Here is a 20,993-nt window from a genome sequence, read left to right as displayed (position 1 = left end):
CTTGAGCTCAGGAGTTCCCACCAATCTGAGCAATATAACAAGATCCTGTTTCAACAGCAGCAACAAAAATATACAATAAATGCAAACCAGTAACTACTATCTATCATGACACTTCGATTGACCAGACTTGACCAGTAGGAGCTCCTTTACAGCTGGTCTGATGTCCTTTTGCTATGTCTCCATCATGAATTGAACATTTCCTTACTTTATAGTACAACCAGATATCCCTGTCCCATCACTTATTATTCCCACTCCAGCCCTAGAGTCAACCATTTCTTGGGTTCCCTTAAATGGAGAATAATATTTAGAAGCCAGGGTAAGTATGCTGGGTGCCATGAGGATATCCTCGCTTCCAGCCCTCCCAGCAGGTAGAACTAGAAAATACAAGTCTCTATCTACATATGTACCTATGTGAATGCCTGTGAGTATTCGTCTCCATGTACACACGTGTAAACACTGCACACACTCATGCTCTTTCACTACCTTTATCTATATCTATGTAAAGCTGTGAGTCCACACTGGCTCCTCTACTTCAGCCTAACACCCTGGGTTTATTTCTGGCCTTTCCCTTTCTCTATTTGTAATTTGCATCTAACAAGCAGCCTGACTCCATCATCCTCAATGTATTTACTTATTTGCTCAGTCATCCCTGTTCATCCTCAGGCCTCCTCAAACAGACACGTCCTCTCCTCCTCATGGGGGGAACTTTGAACAAACAATGACTTGCAGTGATCAGAAGGAACACTCTTGTGAATTCTGTCTGCTTCCCCGACTGTCTGGCCCCTGAGAACCAATGACGATCACAAGGTTTGCTTTCTTGCTGTTGCTTAGCAGAGTGAATGTTATTTTCTTCTTTGCCATGGTAGTGACCCCTTTAAAATGTGGAGTTGTTTTTTGTTTTGCTTTGTTTTCCTGTTTGCTTCTCTCTACTTCTCTAATTACTCATGGGACAGTAAAAGGATTAACTGGAACCATTCGAAGATATATGTAGAGCTCCAGGCTTCTCCCAGGACGAGTGCATTATAAATATTATATATCTATAAAAATCCCAGCTGGAGGCCAGAGGTCAGCTGATCCCAACCCATAGCTGCCAGATGGTTGTCTCTTCTAGTACATTCTCAGAGACTCAAACTCACTTCCTAGATATGCTCCTGAAGTCATCTTCCACAACTCCACTCTTCACCAGCCTCAGGGAAGATTGTAACCTTGGAGGCAGTGGGTTCCCTGTGCTACAGCTGCTGGTCAGAGTCTCCTTAATCTGTGTAGTGTGGCAATGGAGAACGCTCCCTCACGATGTCCTTACTGTCCTTAAGTGCAAAGGAAATCCTTTTCCCAGAGCTAAAGCCTCCCAACTCATTTAGATGTTTCCTCAGTCATTAAAACCAGATAGCTAGGTCACACCACGTTTGCCAGATGAAGTTGAAAGTGCAATTTCTACAGTTACTTTCAACTTACATTGGTAGGGAATTTGAAGAATAAGGAAGCCCATGGCCTTTTGCTCCAGAAGTGACTCTGAGAGCAGTGCAGAGAGCTGGCTGGCAGCACAATGCTTCACTGTGCATAGACTTTATTTACAGCCAAGGCTGGAGTAAAGGAACAGATGGTGAGAAAATCGGATTTAAGGAAGGGGCAGATGCGCCTGCGTGGGGAGCTCGGTAAATCTCCTGCCTTCTGTTGGGCATACCAGGGTGAAGTCTAGCTACCGTGTGGTTGCGTCCCACTTTGCTGTTGAGTTTGACTTGTTTGGATCTTGTCTCCGAGGATGGTTAATGCATCCCATTACAAGCATTTATCTCATCCCTCCCACGGGGAGTGTGTTTTTCCAGGGATTTGTGTGTGTCCTATCCTTTTAAGGAAAGCAGTTTCTTCATCATCCGTGTGATTGCATATCTAAAATCTCAAGAATATTTAAGCTGTCAGCCCTGCTTGTCTGTAGAGGGTGGGATTACATTTCTGTGATCTTGAAGACATTTACAAGGAGCTTACACAAGGAAAAATAAGCATAGGCATTTTTACTTGACACATTTATAAGCATGCAGCCCTCCCCCACCTGTTCCCACCCCTGCTTCATCTGTCTCTGATGCTTTTCCCTGTGAAGGCAAATCCATTCTAAGATGCTGACCCCTGCCATGTGTAAAATCGCTATTATACATGCAAATACTAAAGCCGTCCAGGATTACTTATCCTTTCCCCTAAAGAAAGTATATATTACTCTTCAGTTAAAATTTACAGCTGGACCCTGGGGAGCAGGAAGGGGAAGGGGAAGGGGAAGGACACACATATTCTCTTCCAGTGATCTACAGTTACACTCAGCCCCCAATTGTTCAATGCTGGCTAAAGTTACCAACATTTTTATTCCAAAATGATCCTATATACATTTATAGCAATTCTAAGGCCTTCAGAGTCACCTCCCCCAGTCATTTTCCTACATCACACACCTCAACAAGAAACTCCACCATTCCTGAATGTTACCAATTGGTCACTCCTAAGCAACTTCATATTCTGTGAAAGTCACTCTCAAGTTCATCCTTAGTGAAATATGGAATTATTTAAGCAAGACTGCTATCTAGTATTAAAATAATAGCCATGAGTTAAAAAAAAAATAGAAGCAACCTACAGGATTGACTGCAAAGTGCCATGAGACAATGTTTAAATGACATCCTTAGAACTGGTTTGACTTGACTCCTTGCCTCTCAGTCTGTGTCAGGCCAACTGCAGTTCTTGGGCAGGAAGCGATTCTTTTGGATGGTATCCAGGTTGTTCTCTTCAAACAAACTCCAGGCCTGCCTCAGCAGCCCCCTGGACCCACCTGGGGTTGTTCTCTGGAATTTCTAGGCAGCCCTGACATAACCAACCTTTAGAAAGCAACACTGGGATCAGAGGCCTGTAGCTTTCTGTATCCTCACATCCCATGGCACCTGGGTTCTGGCACATCAGTGTGGCTTCCTCACCCCGACAGCAGAGGACACAAAGGGCTCCCTGTTCCAGGCCTGGCATCTGAAGGCCAACCGAGGCCTGTCATGTTTCAGTGACAATTTGCCACTCTTTGCTAAGTGAGTTACTTTCTTTTACTGTATCCTCCCTCTGAGGCAGCCATCACTCCAATCCTCTACCTCCAATGCACTTCAGTTAACTGAGAAAAAAGCCCTACCAAGAAATCCAGGAAGAACCCATTACAGCCAGCATACCTCCTCACATACAAACGATCCTGGTATATTCAGGGTAGTTCAGGTCAGTGGGTCAGTGACAAAGAGGTCAACACAAGGACAAACCAAGACTGTGACTGATCCCATTCGGTAGCTTTACTTTTTTTTTTTTTGATGGTACTAGGATCTAGAACTCAGGATTTGTGAAGCAGGTGCTTTACTGCTTGAGCTATGCCTCCAGCTCTTTTTGTCTGGTTATTTTGGAGATAGGGTCTCCCTTTTTGCCCAGGCTAGCAATCCTCCTATTTCAGGCTTCCTGTTGTTGCTGTGGTGACAGTTACACTGCCATGCCTATCTTTCTTCCATTGAGATGGGGTATCGCAAACTTTTCTACCCAGCCTAACCTGGAACCAATCCTTCTGCCTCCTATGTAGCTTGGGATGACGGGTATGTCACCACACCCCGACATTGGTTGAGATGAGATCTCACAAGGTTTTTTGTTGGGCTGGTCTCAAAACTCGATCCTCCGGATCTCAGCCTCCTAAGTAACGAATATGTGAGAGCCACTCGTACCCGGCTTTTTTTTGAAGAGGGATTTGAACTAGGGCCTAGTTCAAACTAGGATTTGAACTCAGGGCCTCAGGCTTGCTGGGCAGGCACTATACCATTTGAAACCATTCTACCAACCCTTTTTTAAAGATAGGGTCTCAAGAACTATTTGCCTGGGCTGGCTATGAACTGCGATCCTCTTGATATCTGCCACTGAGTAGCTAGGTTTACAGGCATGAGCCAACAATGAATGCCCTGTTGTGCCTAGCTTTTAATTCACTTTTGATGCTTGAAGTTCACACTGGCTTCAAAAACATCACAGATTTTGAGTCCTTGAGTCCTGTGTTCCAGGAACTGCTCACTGCTGTGGGACTGTAACTTTCACTAGCAACAGCCACCTGGCAGGAAGCAAATTATATGCCTCCTTTTTTAGCAATCTTTTCTTTACCTGACACAAATATCCCCTTCATTCTGTGGAGTACAAGTTCACATAAGGATCCCTCCTGGTATGCTTTTTAAAAAATTCAGATTCCTGGGGTCTCCCTTGCTTCTACCATTTAGGTTCAATAGGTCCACAGTGGGGCCTGGGAACAATAGGCCCTACAGATGAAGCTGATGACAATGGGTTTGCAGGGGAGGATCCTAGACAGTAACCTTTGTCTTATCTTTCCACTTAACACAGCCCTTTCCTACTTTTTTTTTTTTTAGGGGCAGTTAGTGTTAGTGTTTGAACTCTGGGCCTCATGCTTGCTAGGCAAGTTCTCTACCACTTGAGCTACACCCCCAGTCCTATTTGTTTTTCAGATAGGGTCTTGCACATCAAACATCCATCCTCCTACCTCTGCCTCCAAAGTAACTGGGATTATAGGCACATACCACCACACCTGGCCCAACTACTTGTTTTAATTATCACCTGTATGTTAATAACTTCCAAATCTATAGACCTATTGTCCTAATCTTTCTCTTGAATGCTAGATTCCACGCCCAGCAGATACTCCTCTCTTAACATCCTGCAGATACTTTCAAGATAAGTTATGAAAGTAGATTCCCTCCCAAGACATTTGACATGAAAGGTCATTCTTTGAGGGCTTCTTAGTAAAGAAAGGTCTGTGTTTGGCCAACATGTGGAATCCACTCAAGGTAGAGAAAAACTTGTTTAAATTTCATGGAAAGTTTTAAATATGTTGCTAATAACTACATAACTCTTGCCACTCAGACCAGAAAGCAGTTTGCTTCCACACCCTCTAAATTTAGCACTGGTCTCATGCCCTCTGATGAAACTGTGAACAGATATTGAAATGAGTTTTCGCCTTCCTCCCCAAAGACAACTGCTAGGTCTAGAAGGGCAGCATTTGATAAGTCTGGGTATTTATTATCTGTCAGTATTCGTGTGTGTGTTGCTGGGGATCAAACCCAGGGCTTCCCACATGCTAAACAAGCACTCTACCTTTGAGCTACTCCCACCCCCAGCTCCTGGTTCTTTATTCTTTATTGCTTTTCAAATCAGTGTGGTGGTGATCCCAGCTGGAGAATCCGAGTTGCATTCACTTGTGGATCCAAATCTGCAGTAATCAGACTCCATTGTTGCAAGCAGCAGAAACTCATTCTCCAGTGCAAGGAGTTTATAGCAAGGCAAAACAGGGGAAAAGGAGAAGAATGGCCATGGAAAGGAACTGGACATCTTCAGATCTCAGCACCAGCTCCTGTAATAAAGTCTCTGATAGCGCTGAGCACTGCCTACACTCATTGACTTGTCTAAGCCTTAGTGTTATCCCTGCTTTGCATATGGGAAACAGAGGCAGGGGGTAGTAAGGTGATGTACCCCCCACCAGTATGGCTCCAGAACCCACAATCTTTACCCCCCTGAAGCAATTGTACAGGTTGTCCCCAGAAACAGACCATCTGGAGTGCCCCTGTGGGGGTGACTCCACACCTCCTACTTGGCTTCTCCTGCTCCTGCTGCTGCCAGCCACCACTCCATGACCTTTGCCTGAGGATTTTCACTTGCCTCCTCAGCACCTGTGTTTGGAGCGTAAATTCAGGATGGTGTTGAGCAGGCATATTTGGCAGATGCAAGGGGCAGCGCTGGTGCCTGTGATGGTTAGTTTTCTGGGACCCAGGGATGCCCAGATGGCTGGAACTTTATTTCAGGTTGTGTCTGGGAGGGTACTTGCAGAAAAGAATTGTATTTGAATTCCTCAGGAATACAGGTGGGCTTCATCCACCTTTTTGTTTTTGGCACCATACTGGGACTTGAATTCAGGGTCTCATGCTTGCTGGGCAGGCTCTCTAATACTCGAGCCACTCCGCCAGCCCTTCATCCAGTCCTTTGAGGGCCCGCAGGAGAGAAAGTTGCCAGAGGACCTCAAGTAGCAGAAGCAAATGCTCTGTCATAGCCACCATGCAGGAAGCATGAGGGACACCCCTTGTGCATTCCTGGGACCAGTGGGGAGAAATCTGAAAGGGCTGAAAATTCTGTGATAAGGAGGGAACAGGGGAACCAAAGAAATGTTGCTTTTTACTATTTTTTTTTTCAGTTTTATTTTTCTTTAGCTTGACAAATGAAAAGTGTATGAACTATGTTCTAGGCACTAAAGACATAGAGGTTAACAGAGACAAGGTCCCCGCTGGAACTTTGGGGTTGAAACAGACACCACCCACAAAAGGGGCCTTGGGGAGCCTCTCGGCCATTTGCACCCCGAGGCAGAAGTCCCCTCTCCGGAAGCCTAACCTCCAGGCAGTGACTCTGCTCCACGTTTTCACTGCAGGCCCTTTTGCTCTACAGTCAGCCTGAGTGTATAGAAAGCACTGGCCTAAAAGATGTTGCGATCTAGTCTCCCATTCTTTTTATTGGTCTTGGTTTTGTCCTCTGGACGTAGATAAAATAGGCCAAATTTCCTTTCAGCTGAAGCCCTTCAAATATTGGTTAATCTATCGCTCCTCGTCCTGGTTTCCTCACCACCCCCCTTTTTCTAGCACAAGCCAGACCTCCTTTCCTTTCTTACTCCCAACTCTTGCCACCTAACTTCTTTCATTCTGAGAGTTTGGCATTGGAGGACTTTTCTTTTTGGTGGGATTGGGGTATGAACTCAGGGCCTTGTGCTTGTAAAGCAGGCACTCTACCACTTGATTCACACCTCCAATCTGGGGCTTTTTTTACATAGACTATTTCTTCTTCACCTGTGCCTGTCTCTTTCCTACCCCTGCCATCTTAGACCCCAGCTCTTGGCCTTTGGTTTCCATCTCTGTTTATTGAGCTGGTTTATTGAGGTCCAAGACAAATTGGAATTGGACAGGTTTGTAGTAAGTGGTAGTCACAGATGGGTGACTGCTTTTCCTTTGAGGGTTTGTTTGTCCTCGGCTAAGCTTGTTATTTCTTTCCATTCAGATTAATAATTCCATGCAGAATTATTTAAGAAACCGGATCAGAGAATTCGTAGATGGTAACTCTTTAGATTACTAAAATAAAGTTTACTAAAGTGTATCTACCAGCAAGCCCTTCTACAGAGAAAGAGAAATGAACAAATGGACAGATGCTTCCTTGTTCACGAGTCTCAGTATCAATGTGATCCACTTTGGGTTTATTCATACTCATACCAAATAGATAAATAAAATGGGTGGTTTTTTCAGATCAAATTAGCCAAGTTTCAGTCATTACACTGCTAGCTTATTAATATTAAATAATATATAATCCCATCACACTGTGTAACATAATTAGCAAGAATTTATGCTGTGAAGTCATGACCCAGTTTCCTGAAGACATCTGTTTTCTAAAAGGCTTATTATTTTTTTTAAACTGAGATTAAAAGGAAGTACTCAAGTAGGGTTACCAGATAAAATGCATGACCTTCATTTAAATCTGAATTTCAGATAAACAGCAAGTGATTTTGTAGTATAAGTATCCTTATAGTGAGAAGTTATTCATTGTTTACCTGAAATCCAAATTTAATTGACATTCCTTTCTTTCTTCTTTCTCTCATCTTCCCATCTCCCTTTCTCTGTCCCTTCCTTCTTTCCATTCTTTATCTTTCTGTCCCTCCGTCCCTCCTTTCCTTCTTTCTTCCTTCCTTTTCTTTCTTTCCCTCCCTATCTCATTTTCTTTCACCAGCCCTCGTGCCATTTCCTCTCCCTCTCTCCCTCCCTCTCTCCCTTAAATCTGACAATCCAGCATCCAAGGCCTTAATCCAGTGATTCCTACTCCTCCACTACTAACCTCCCCTGCATTCTCTACTCTTTCTTTTCCCTTCCCTTCCTCCCTCCCTTCCTTTCCTCCGCTCCTCTTTCTTTCTTTTTTTTTTTTAATCTTCCTTTTCCAGGAAAAAAAAGAGACAGACTCAGATTTCTGCTCTCCTTTGCATGAATGGCCTCCCTAGGTGCGCTGAATGGTCTCACACCTGTTCCAAATAGCTTTCAGATTTTTGTCTTCATTGACAATATCTAACAGGTGTGTAGCTTTGTTGACTTCTATTGTGGGACTTTAAAATATATATAGGATAAACTGGCCGTAAAACTGTTTAAGCAACCTCTAAACTGATGACTAACAGGGCAACAGTTGCAAACAGGTGAAACCAGTCTCACTGTACAAATGATACAAAATGTAGCCTGGGTGGAGCTCTGTGACAGACATGATTCCTTGTCAACAGAGAGATGTGTGCTGAATGTTATCACCAGTGATCTAAAGGCCAGTTTAGTCAACCTGTCCCTTTTTTTCCACCTGAAAAAGATTCGTTTCCCTGTTTGTTTAAATGACTCCATCTCCTTTTCACCACCTAAGTTCTTGACCCCATCTGCAAAGGTTAAAGAATAATCCATGACTCATCCTCTCTGAAGGCCCTGGGTCATCCCACACATCAAAAGGCTTTATCTCTCCCAGCGTGAGGAGTGCAGAGCTGAGACTTGCCAGGGACCAACTCCTCCCAGCCAGCAAGGACCCATTGATGTCATTGTGCTGGCCACACTGTTTTTTTTTTTTTTGGTGGTACTGGTATTTGAACTCAGAGCCTACACTTGCAAGGCAGGCACTCAACCACTTGAGCTCTCTGCCAACCCTTTAATGTGTTTTTTTGTTTGTTTGCTTTCAGTACTGGGGCTTGAACTCAGGGCCTACACCTCGATCCACTCCACCACTCCCTTTTTGTGATGGGTTTTTCTGAGACAGGGTCTCAAGAACTATTTGCCTGGGCTGCTTGGAACCACAATCCTCCTGATCTCTGCCTCCTGAGTAGGTAGGATTACACATGTGAGCCACCAGCACCCAGCGAGGTGTTGAGTATTTTTGAGATACCGTCTCACAAATTATTTGCTCGGACTGGACTTCAAATCTCATCCTCCTGATCTCAGCCTTCCTAGTAACTGGGATTACAGAGTCACTGGCACCCAGCTGGTTTTGTTTTTAAGAAAGGGTCTCTCTATGTAGGCCAGTCTGGTCTTAAACTCACTGTGTAGCCCTGGCTAGCCTGGGAACTCTTGCTATCCCTGCTTCACCTTCCTGAAAGTGCTGGGATTACAGGCGTGCACCACCACACCAGGCTTCATTATTGTCGTGTGTGTGTGTGTGTGTGTGTGTGTGTGTGAGACTGTGGCTCAAGGCCCTGGTCTGGCATATGCTCAGCCAGTGTTCTACCACTGAGATACATCCAGCCCCTATTTCATTATTGTTTATGAATCTCAGTATTGAAACCATAAACAGAGGGAAAGAAGACATGTTGTACTTGTTGAGAGTAGGGCTGTACAAATGTCTGTGGTGTGGCTTTAAATTGCTAGATAATATTGTCAACAGTTTAGACAATACAAGCTGGTTCAATGAGCAGCTACATGCTTCCATCTCTGGAGACAATAAACTATATGCAGTAAATTGCTACCTAGGTTGAACAAAACATGACTAAGTAGTCTGTGAGACTAATAAATTTACTAAACATATGGTGCTTAGAAATGTTAAAAATAAACAGCTTAGAGCCAGGTGCCAGATGCTCACACCTGTAATCCTACCTACTTGGGAGGCCGAGATGGAGAGGAAAAGGCAGCCAAAGCAAAATGGACTAGAGGTGTGACTCAAGCAGTAGAGCTCCTGATTTGTAAGTGTGAAGCCCTGAGTTCAAGTCCCCCCCAAAAAAACAAACCTTAGTAGATCTCTGAACTTCAAAGAACAAACTTAAAAATCCAGTGAAGTTTGGTTCTCAAAATTTCATATACATAAAAATGCCCCAGAGATTTTTCTAAATACAACTACTGCCATGCTTCCTTCCAGGAGATTCTGTTTGGCAGGCAGTGCAGCACTGTATGGGAGAGCAGGGGTTCAGGATCCAGACTCATCTGCCACTCTTCTACCTATGCGACACTCAGCTCTCAGCTCCTCATGTCTGAGATGGGACAATAATGTCTATTGCGTGGAGTTGTGAGGAGTATGAGTTTCCATTTGTAAAGCACTGATTCTATGATCCATGTGTGTTAGCAGTTTTTTTAAAGTGGCACTGCAGGTGACCAAGACACTGACAATGCTCAATCCACACTTCAATGAGCACAGCACTGTGGCGTCGGGCTGACTGCGGACTCAGTTTGGACTGTGCATAACTCAGCTAATTTCTCTGTGCTTCTGTGTGTTGCTGGTCAAGCCAGACGAGAACTCTTAACTCACAGATCCAGTCTTTGAGAAAGGAAGTAGTCCCATTTCCCCCCAGACCTGGCAGTGCCCACCTTGCTCTGTGAGAAAGCTTGGAATGCTAAGAAATACATGACGAACAAGAACCAGGCCAAGACTGTGCACACCAGTAACACTCTTGTGGAGAAACACGAGTGGAACAGGAAGTTTGCAATCTTGGTGGTCAAGACAAGTCTGTCACACATGAATCTGTCAGCACACCACACGACACCTTGGACATGTCTCGCTATGTGGGTTACCTTGATGGCCTCAAGTTCAGGATCCCTCTCCAAATTCTTTTTCCCAGGGTCCCCCTGCTAGCTCTTTCTTCCTGACCTCTAAATGCTGGTGTGCCCCAGGGCACTGGCTTCTTCTCTTCTCAATCTGCATCCAGGACTTTTGCTTTAGATGAATTAGATGAAGCTTGTGTTTCTACTTTGACCTCTTGTTGAACTAGAGATTTTTATACATCCCACCATCTACTTGACCTCTGCATACCATGTCTGAGGGCTCTTATATTCAACCTATCCAAAAAAGAACTGAGTTTTCCCTCCAGCAGTACTCAGGCTTGAACCCACAGCCTCTGTTTTCTAAGCAGGTACCCTATCACTTGAGCCACTTCACCAGCCCTACTTTGCATTGAGGTTCTTCAAGATAGGGTCTCGCAAACTGCTTCCCCAGGCTGACCTTGAACTATAATCCTCCTGATCTCTACCTCCTGAGTAGCTAGGATTACAGTCGTGAGCTGCCAGTGCCCGGCTCAATAAGGAACTGTTAAGTCACATCCAGTGGTTCTTCTGTCCTCACAAACCTGCATTCACTCCTTTCCCAAGCGTTTTCTACCAGGAAAGGGCACCGTCATCTTCCCAGGCGCTCACACTTAACACCAAGAACTCCCTGTTGATTCTGCTCTCCTCAGAGCTGGCTATGTTCTCACCCCTGCCTTCTCTCCAACCTGTCACAGCTCCTACTACTCTCCACTTCACGTTAGCCTTATTTCTGTTCTGCCACATCTTTCCAGAATGTTTATGCCTCAGAAATTTCTCTCCTGGTTCCCTTTTCCTGAAACAATCTTCTCTTGCATTGGTTCATGGCTGGTTTCTGTTCCTATTCAAGTGGTAAAAAACTCCTCAACGAGGCCTGCCTTCCCCTGACACCATATGGAAAACAGCCTCCACTGTCGTGGTCATGCTCCAGCCCTCCACCCCGCCTTTTCATTTTTTAAATTATTTTTTACTTCTCGTAGCTCATTTCTCAACCTGAAGCTACACCACTTGTTTATATACATCTCTGTCTTCCACACTATAATAAAATTCTCAAGACAATGAAGACTGTCTTACTCAACCAAGTTCTAGAATAATGGCTAACTCATAGTGGGTTCTCAGGAAATACTTGTTACAAGAATGAATAAATGAGTATCAGCTATTAATAAGTAATACAGGGGATTGAGAAACCAGAAGAATCGTGAGTGTTAGTACACTAAAAAGAAAACAATTCTATTTGATCCTTGAAGGCAGAGGAGAAGGAGAAGGAAGAAAGGGCAAAGCAGATAAAGAAAAGTATAGGCAAAGTGCAAACATGATCCCAAGATTTGTGTGGCAATAAAAAGAAACTGACCTATAGATGTAAAGAGCTAGTGACAGATACAAAAATAAAACCCAGATTGTCTAGGTAGAAGAGGGGCAGATGAGAGCAAATGTTGAATGTGTCACCCATAGGAGTTATGTGATGCTGGTGTGACTTTTTCCAGTGGGTTGCAGGGTGTCAATGACATGTGTCTATCAAGTAGTGATTCTGGGAATAAAGCAATGTTCTGTCCCCAGTCCAAAACTTGGGCAAGCCCCCAGGGGAGAATAAAGGGCTCTACAACTCATTTCTCCATAGGCTGAGTAGAAATCCCAGGAAGAAGTCCCTTTGCTCTTGTCTCAGAAACTAGAGGTCACAACAGAATCTGAAAATGGGCCCAGCCAGAAGGATCTCTTGCGACTCCCATGGTCAGGCTGTAGTTGGTGTTGCCAATTACATTGGCATAAACATTGACTTCTCTCTGGGGGCACTGGGAGAAGAGGTGGAATTCCTGAAAACACATTGGAGATAGTATTGGGGAACTGCCAGATTTTTAATCACCAAAGTATGATCACAAGAAGATTTCAAATGAATCATCTCCCTGGTTTTTGCCACAGTTACCTTAAAAACATTGCTTTAGGAAGTGGAGTTTTGTTATGATTCAAAGTAATCCTTTGCAATCTTGCTCTGAAGATGCACCTGTGACCTTTTGAGAAAACCTGTTTCCTTCAGATGTTGTGGACTTGTATCAGTTGTATAGAATTGATTTACTGTGGAAACAACCTAGGTAAGAATAGCAAAAGTCCAAAGGACTCAGTCTTTTTTTTTTCCTATTAAGATCAATTGACTATTGGATGACAAAACCTGCTATAGTCGCCTGACTTCCACCTCCCTTTATAGATGAGAAAGGCATCTCACTAAATAGCACCCAAGCAACATTTTGAAGAAGGCTTCCTCGTTGCTTTGTTCCCAAGCCTGTAACTGGGGCACTTGAAAAAGACACAGGTCCACAAGGTCCTGAGTCATGCACCATGAGTGGTGGGAACACTGGGCTTGTGCTGTCCCCTTCCAGGGCTCCTCTCCCCCATTTTCTGATGCATTAAGAGGAAGAATTCATCTCGTGGTGTGACATCATTGGGTATCCATCCTCAGCTGGGTGCTTCATATATTTTCACTCAGTGAATTCTCACATCTGAAGGAAATAACATTACATCCGTGTTACCCCAGAGGACATTTGCTGTCCAGTCTGTTTATGTCCAATAAGAAACATCTGAACTCCTGGAACTTCCATTTCTAGACTCTGAACCTTTGCAGTAAGAATAGCTCTGTCTACCCCCATACACATGGAACCCTTTGCATTGAAATTGCTATCAAACCTAGAAATGGCTAGATCTCAATTATTTCAAACTAAAGTCCAGACAACAAAAGAGTATGCAAAGAATAAAGAAAAACGATCCCTTCCTCCTCCAGACAGGGGCCACATCTTCTTTGTTATTGTATTCTCAATGCCTAGAGTAAAGAGAAAATGTGTAGATTCATATGGTAGCTTTGGGACCCTACATTTTACAGTGTGGCCTGGAAGCTCCCTCAGACTACCTCTGAACTAAGTGACAAAAGGATCTAGGGCTGGGTGCTGGTGGCTCATGCCTGTAATCCTAGCTACTTGGGAGGCTGAGATGGGGAGAATCTTGGATTGAGGCCAGCAGAGAAATAATTCTTGAGGCCTCCATCTCCAAAATAACCAGAGCAAAATGCACTAGAGGTACAGCTCAAGCGGTAGAGTACCTGCTTTGCAAACATGAACTGCTAAGTTCAAACCCCAGTCCTACCAAAAAAAATTAAAAAATAAAGGCTCTGGTCCACCTCCCTGAGGTATAAGCAATAAAAACAACAAGTGGATTTAAAATAAAATGAATTTGGCCAGGTGCCGTGGCTCACACCTATAACCCAGCAACTCAGGAGGCAGAATTTAGAAGGATAGTGGTTCGAAGCCAGCCCAGGCAATAGTTCTGTGAGACCCTATCTTGAAAAACCCTTCACAAAAGTAGGGCTGGTGGAGTGGCTCAAGGTGAAGGCCCTGAGTTCAAACCCTAGTACCACAAAAGAAAAATGAACTTGATCCTCACCTTCTTTTCTATGTCTGTGTGTTTTAAAAACAGTGGCGTGTTGGTAGAATTCCTGGATGTTCCCACAAGCAGATGGCAATGTTCTCTTATTCTCATGTTACAGAACCAGCAGAGAAGAGGACAGTTGGGGGAAAAAAAATGATAGGAACAGGCTTAGACAAAGCACATCTGGCCAATTAACAGTCCTCTAGTTCTGACGGCTTTTGAAGACAGTATTTGCAACTGGGCTCCAGTGGCAGAGATCAGGACTGTGGTTCAAAGCCAGCCAATGAAAATGGTTTGAAAATACCCAACACAAAACAGGGCTGGTGGAGTAGCGCAAGTGGTAGAACGCCTGCCAAGCAAGTTCAAACCCCAGTCCACCAAAAAAAAAGAAGACAGTTGCAAGAATTATTTAACATTATCATCATATCATTGCAGTCTTCCAACAAATACTTGGTCAGTGCCTAACACAGCAAGCTTTGGTCTAAGTTCTTATTTTATAGAGATGAACAAATCAGAGTACTTGCTAGCAACTAGCTCAGAATGAAAACAGTGCACATATCAGAATTTCATTCCTTTTCTGGGCTGAATAATATTCTGCTGTACATTTTGTTTGTGCATTTTTTTTTGTAGCATTGGGAATTGAGCCATGCATGCTAGGCAAGTGTTCCACCACTAAGCTACATACTTGGCCTTTAAAAAGGGTCTCACTAACTTGCCTAGGCTGGCCTTAATTTGTGATCTTCCTGCTGCAGCCTTCTGAGTAGCTAGGATTACAGGTGTGTGGCACCATACCTTGTTGTATTCATCTCTTGATGAATATTTCAGTTGTTTCCACCTTTTGGCTATTATGAATAATGGTCCTGTGTGCATTGGTGTATAAAATGTGGATTTTTTACATGAAAATAAATTAAGTCATCATGCAAAATTTCCTGGATTTGATACCTGTACTGAGACTGTATCAGAAAAAGCCTACGGAAATGCACATTGATATATTAAGAGGCAAAAGGGCCTGATACGCACATCCTATTCTCAAATGCTTCCAAAAAAAAAAAAAAAAACCAAGAGGAGGATGGGAAAATGTTAAAAACTATATCCCCAATATAGTTAAGGTGGTACAGTGTATGTTAGGTATATTTTATCACATTTTTCAACATCCATGTTACAACTCAGTGACTTGTCCCAATAATGTCTATCATACCATTCCCCTCCAATCCAGTCCATTCCAGGACTGTGAGTTTTACACTTTGCATTTAATTATTATGCTTCCCTTAGTAGGGTTACCAATTCATCCCCGTTTGTCTGGACTTACTTGTTTTCAGCACTCAAAGTCCTGTATCCTGGGAAACCATTCAGTCCCAAGCAAACAGGGATGTTAGTCACCTTACTTTTGTTTGAACTAGAGTCTGAACTCAGGGCCTTGCACTTGGTAGGCAGATGCTGTACCACTGGAGCCACACTGACAAATCTTTTTTGCTTTGGTTATTTTTTAAATAAGGTCTCGCTTTTATGCCCTCCTTGGCCTGGATCACAATCCACCTATTTGTGCTTCCTTCATAGCTGGGATGACAGCCATGCCATCATGCCCAGCTTTTATTGGTTAAGATGGGGGTTCTCTAGCTTCTAGCTTGGGCTGGCCTCGAACCCTGATTCTCCTGATCTCAGCCTATCAAGTAGTTAGGATTCCAGGTGAGAGTCATCATACCCAGCCCACCCTACTTTTTAGTCTCCTTTGATCCAAAAACAATTCCTCAGCTTTTCTTTGTCTTTTAAACTTTTTTTTTTCAGTACTGGGGTTTGAACTCAGGGCCTCATGCTTGCTCGGCAGACCCTGAGTCACTCCAGCAGTGACTTTTATCATACCACTGTTTTTTTTAAGAGATCAAGCCAGTCATCTCATTGAATGTCCCTGTTTGAGTTTGCCTGATGTTTTCCCGGGTTGTATTTAGGCTTGGAATACTACATTGGGAATGTGTCCTTTTCAGAGTCTCAGAAGTAGAGCACACCTGCCCTGCACTGGTAATGTTACTTTTGGTCATGGTCAGGTGTGTGCCAGTTTCTCAGTCATGCCTTACTTCCTCCCTCCCCTTCTGTACTTACAGGGACCACAGTGCATGTCTCCTTGAAAGAGCCTTCACAGACACTCAACACTTTATAGAAAACATCAACAGCATCCTTACCCTTGACCAAGGAAAATACTTAAGAATTCTTTTTCATTGGTCATTGCAGAGTATAATAAACCAGTTTATCTCTCATCTTGGCCACTTTAAGTTTTTGAGATAACAGACTTTCCAAAATGAAATATTTCTTTGTAACCTCCCCTCTTTTTTTTAATCAACACATTATTCATGAAGAAGGCATGAGCTTCTATTTGAACTCTGCCTTGACACTTAACCTCAACGTGAAGGCTGTTTGGCAAAAGCACACCATTAAGTGTGGCTGAGACCTTTACACTTTTTTATTGACAGCCCCAACTGCCATCAAAGTTCACTGGGTACTCAGTAACCAGTGAACCCTCCGAATTTGCCAGCAGTCATAGGAGGCCCAGCTTAGTGGGGAAGAGGTAGGAGAGGAGCAAAGGCCTTGGGGTATTTGAAGGACGGAGGCCTCCGATGTTGGGCACATGTGCTCGGGTACTAACCACACGTTTATCACCTGAAAACAAGCCACATAATCTGTTTATTGTGTACACTGTTCACTTCCTGCCTTTCTGCTAGAATGAAGGAAGCTCCATGAAGCCAGGGAGCTTTGTTTTGTACACAGATGGCAGTAGTTGCTGGAACTAAGATTTTCTGGATGAAAGACTAAATGAACTTATTCATGAATGTCATCAATGTAATAAATTAAACTTAACATCATTAAAGCAGGAGATTTTAGGGCTGGGTTGTGGCTCAAGTGGTAGAGTGCCTGCCTAGCAAGCTCAAGGACCTGAGTTCAAACTCCAGTACCTTGAAAAACCAGAAACAAGAAATTTCATATTTATTTGATGAAGCAAATTTTTTCCTTAAAAAACCTGTCACCTGCCCTGGGGTGCCGTACTTGCTATAATCTCTGCAGATCTGCTCCTCTCTGGAATCAACTACACCAATTCCTTGGCCCAAGAACCAATGGACGATTGCTCCATTTTAAAACACCTCATTCAAGTTTTATTTAACTTTTCAGTTTTTATAGGTGAGGACAGGTGAGTTGAAGAAAAACAGCCTCTTTGTGTTTAACCTTTCTTGCGTGTTTTTCTTCATAAAGGCTCTTACCATTACTGCTTACAGAGATTTGAAGAATAGAGCTCTCAAACTCTAAGATTAGTGATGTGATCATTTTGTTTTCCCACAGGGAAAAAACCCATCACAATAAAAGGGCTGATGGAAGGGCTGAAGGTATAGGCCCTGAGTTCAAGCCCCAGTACCAGAAAAAAAACTTACAAGGTTAATTCTAACAACTCCAAGAGAATGATTTTATAACCATATTTTATTATAACTATTCATTTTAGTCAGACTGTCGCTACTGTATTTAGTTTTAACTGTGTATTTTGATTATGGGTTGCAATAAAATGCTGAGTTTGAACAAAACTCAGAGACATGAGCAAAAACTTTGCAAAAGGAATCAGAACTACTGACTCAAGAAAAAGAAGTAAAAAGCATCCACAGTGAAAAAGGAAGAAGTTAAATTGTGTCTGTGATGATACAACCTTATATATGGAAAACTCTAAATATTCAACCAAAAAAACTGTTGGAAATAATAAACAAATTCAGTGAAGTCCAAGTGTATAAAATCAACATACAAAAATCAGTTCAATTTCTATACACTGAAAATGAACTATCTGAAAAGTAATTAGAAAACAATTCTACTTACAATAGCATCAAAAAATATTTAAACCCCGACACATATAGCTCACACCTGTAATTCTAGCTACTTGGGAGGCAGAGATCAGGAGGATTATGGTTCAAAGCCAGCCCAGGCAAAATGAAAGCAAAACCTTAAAAAGGGCTGGTGGAATGGCTCAAGTGGTAGAGTACCTGCCCAGGCTGGCCTCAAACCTTGATCCACCCAATCTCAGCCTTCCAAGTAGCCAGGGTTACAGGGGTGAGCAACTGATGACTGACTGGCAGTGATTTTTTTACATGACACAAATAGCACCACAACAATAGCAAAAATAAGCAGTAGGATTACATCAAACTAAAAAGCTTCTGCATCACAAAGGAAACAATGAACTGAATGAAAGGCAGCCTACAAAGTGAGAGAGAATATTTGTAAGGCGTGTTTCTGATAAGGGGTTAATATCCCAAATATATCCAAACTTTATATCTGATAAAGTGTTACTATAAGGAACTCAGAACTCAACAGCAGAACAAACCACATTACCCAATTTAAAAATGGGCAAAGAGCCAGGTGCCCATGGCTCACGCCTGCAATTCTAGCTACACAGGAGACAGAGATCAGGAGGATGGAGGTTCGAAGCCAGCCTGGGCAAATAGTTCACAAGACCCTATCTCAAAAAAACACATCACAAAAGTAGGGCTGATGGAGCAGCTCAAGATGTAGGCTCTGAGTTCAAACCCCAGTACTGCAATAATTAGTTAAAAATGGGCAAAGGGCCTGAATAAACATTTTCCCTATGAAGATATGTGAATGGCCACCAGGTATGTGCAAGATGCTAACCACCAGGGAAATGCAAATCAAAACCACAAATGATATGTCTATCACCTCACCTTGCTAGAATGGCTGTTATCAAAAAGATGAGAGGTGGCAAGTATTTGGGAGCAAAGAGGAAGGAACCCTGATACAGTGTTGGTGAGGATATAAATTGGTGCTGTCATTATGAAAAACACTTTGGAGCCCCCTCAAAAATATAAAACTAGAGCGAATGTATTGTCCAGTAGTTCCACTTCTGGGTATATACTCAAAGCAAATGATTGGTATGGTGAAGACACTTCTGCATTTCCATGTTCATTGCATTACTCACCATAGCAAGATATGAAACTAACCTAAGTGTAAACAGATGAATGGATAAAGAAAATGTGAGATATACACATATATACATTCACAATGGAATATTATTCAGCTATTAAAAAGAGGGCCGGGAGCCAGTGGCTCATACCCATAATCCTAGCTACTCAGGAGGCAGAGATCAGAAGGATCGTCGTTTGAAGCCAGCCTGAGCAAGTAATTCTAGAGACCCTATCTTAAAAAAAACAAAAACAAAAACCATCACAAAAAGGGCTGGTGGAGTGGCTCAAGGTGTAGGCACTGAGTTCAAGCCCCAGTACCGCAAAAAAAAAAAAAGAGAGAGGGAAATCGCACCATTTGTGATGAAATGGATCACCTGAAGGACGTTGTACTAAGGGAATTAAGCTAATCTACAACCTCTGTTCTAGGGCCATAGTAAGTTACTAAGGACACAATAGCAAGGAAGACAGATGAGGTCTCTGTCCTGTCCAAACTGTATCATATGATTACATCATCAGTAAACAAGTAAATAAATGAAACTATCACAGATTGTAAAAGGAAATAAGGTGCCTTAAGAAGAGAATAATGAGGTGGAAATAGGGAATGTGTCCTAGCATGATGGAGGCCAGGCTCTCTGAAGAGCTGACCATAGAAAATCCAGCCAACCCACTGTGTTCTTCTTAGGAACCCCTCACAGTCCTTAGCACAGAGGCTGAGCACATAAGGTTTGCTAAATTGAAAAGGAAACTAGGAAATGTCTAGCTTAAAGTAAGAAGAAAGGCATTTTGGGGTTGGGGAATTTAGAAGTAGTGGTTAAAGGAGGCCATATTCCTTTGTCAGTTTTGAAAAAAAATCACTTAGCAGTCATTAAGAAAAAATGTGTGACCATAGGAACTGCAAAGTTCACAGACTTTAAGAGGCATTCCAAAAGAAGCCTCAGAAATAACAGTCAAATGTGTCACTGCCATAAAACCCACTCAAAACCAAACCCACAACAAAAGGGAGAAAAATGAGGCTGTTGTATGAAGCATCACAGAATTTCAAGGCTTCTCTGACAATCCAATAGTCATGTCTGTTTTTCTACAAATAATCTCCCCTGGATAACTCTGCTTGTTTTTATGAGCAATAAATAAGTAAAGAAAATAAAATTTCTATTTCTAGATGGCTCTTAAAAGATTGCATGTACCCATATGTGATCTTTAACCACATGGTCACGAGTGTGCTCTCTCTGTTCTTCACACACACAACCACACTCACGCACACAAAGGCGGGGGCCTGTGAAAAGGACAGATACAACTGGCTCCCAATTCTGGTTCTACAACTTCTCAGCTGTGTAATTTTAAGCAAGCTATTTAACTCTTCCTGATCTAATTTTCATCTATAAAATGCAGATAACATCAACTTCATCGTTTTCTGAAAGTTTCATTAAATGAGAGATGTTGAACCCTAAGTTATATGTAAACTCTCAGTAAATGGTATTTATTTATTTACTCACTTAAGGCTCATTATATTCCTAGGCGTGGACAAGACATAATCTCCTTTTGATTACCCTTTATAGTGTATGAAAAGAACAAATTTAGGATACTGTTAGTTTATGATTCTGATTGTGCTAGAAACATTCAACAAAAGCAACTATTTCCTTGACATATCAGAAGTAAATTGAAGCACAAAGAGCTATGAAATAATTTGAGGAGCTTAGATCAGAATAGACAAGGGGTAAGTTTAATTATTCCTGTGTAAACAATCAACCCCAAATAACATCTAGTCAGACCAGTCTTCTAAATGACCGGAGGGGCCTTGAGGGTCCAGTGAATGCTGTTGCCTGCCCTGGTTCTGCTCCCTCCTACATCCATGGCTCTAGTTCAGGGGTGCTTGTTGACTGGACTGCCCTTCACCTGCTCTCATCTAAATTCCATCCTTCTAAGTTTACCTAGTTACTCCATCTGCCATCATTGCTCTGTCATTTAAGGAAAACGGGGCTTCACGGTTTTTGTAATTTTATCAACAAACAACATTTACTGTGAAAAGCCTTAAACTTTTCCC

This window comes from Castor canadensis, chromosome 11, assembly GCF_047511655.1.
Source record: "Castor canadensis chromosome 11, mCasCan1.hap1v2, whole genome shotgun sequence".
Taxonomy (NCBI): Eukaryota; Metazoa; Chordata; class Mammalia; order Rodentia; family Castoridae; genus Castor; species Castor canadensis.
Note: the sequence above shows the minus strand (reverse complement) of the source record.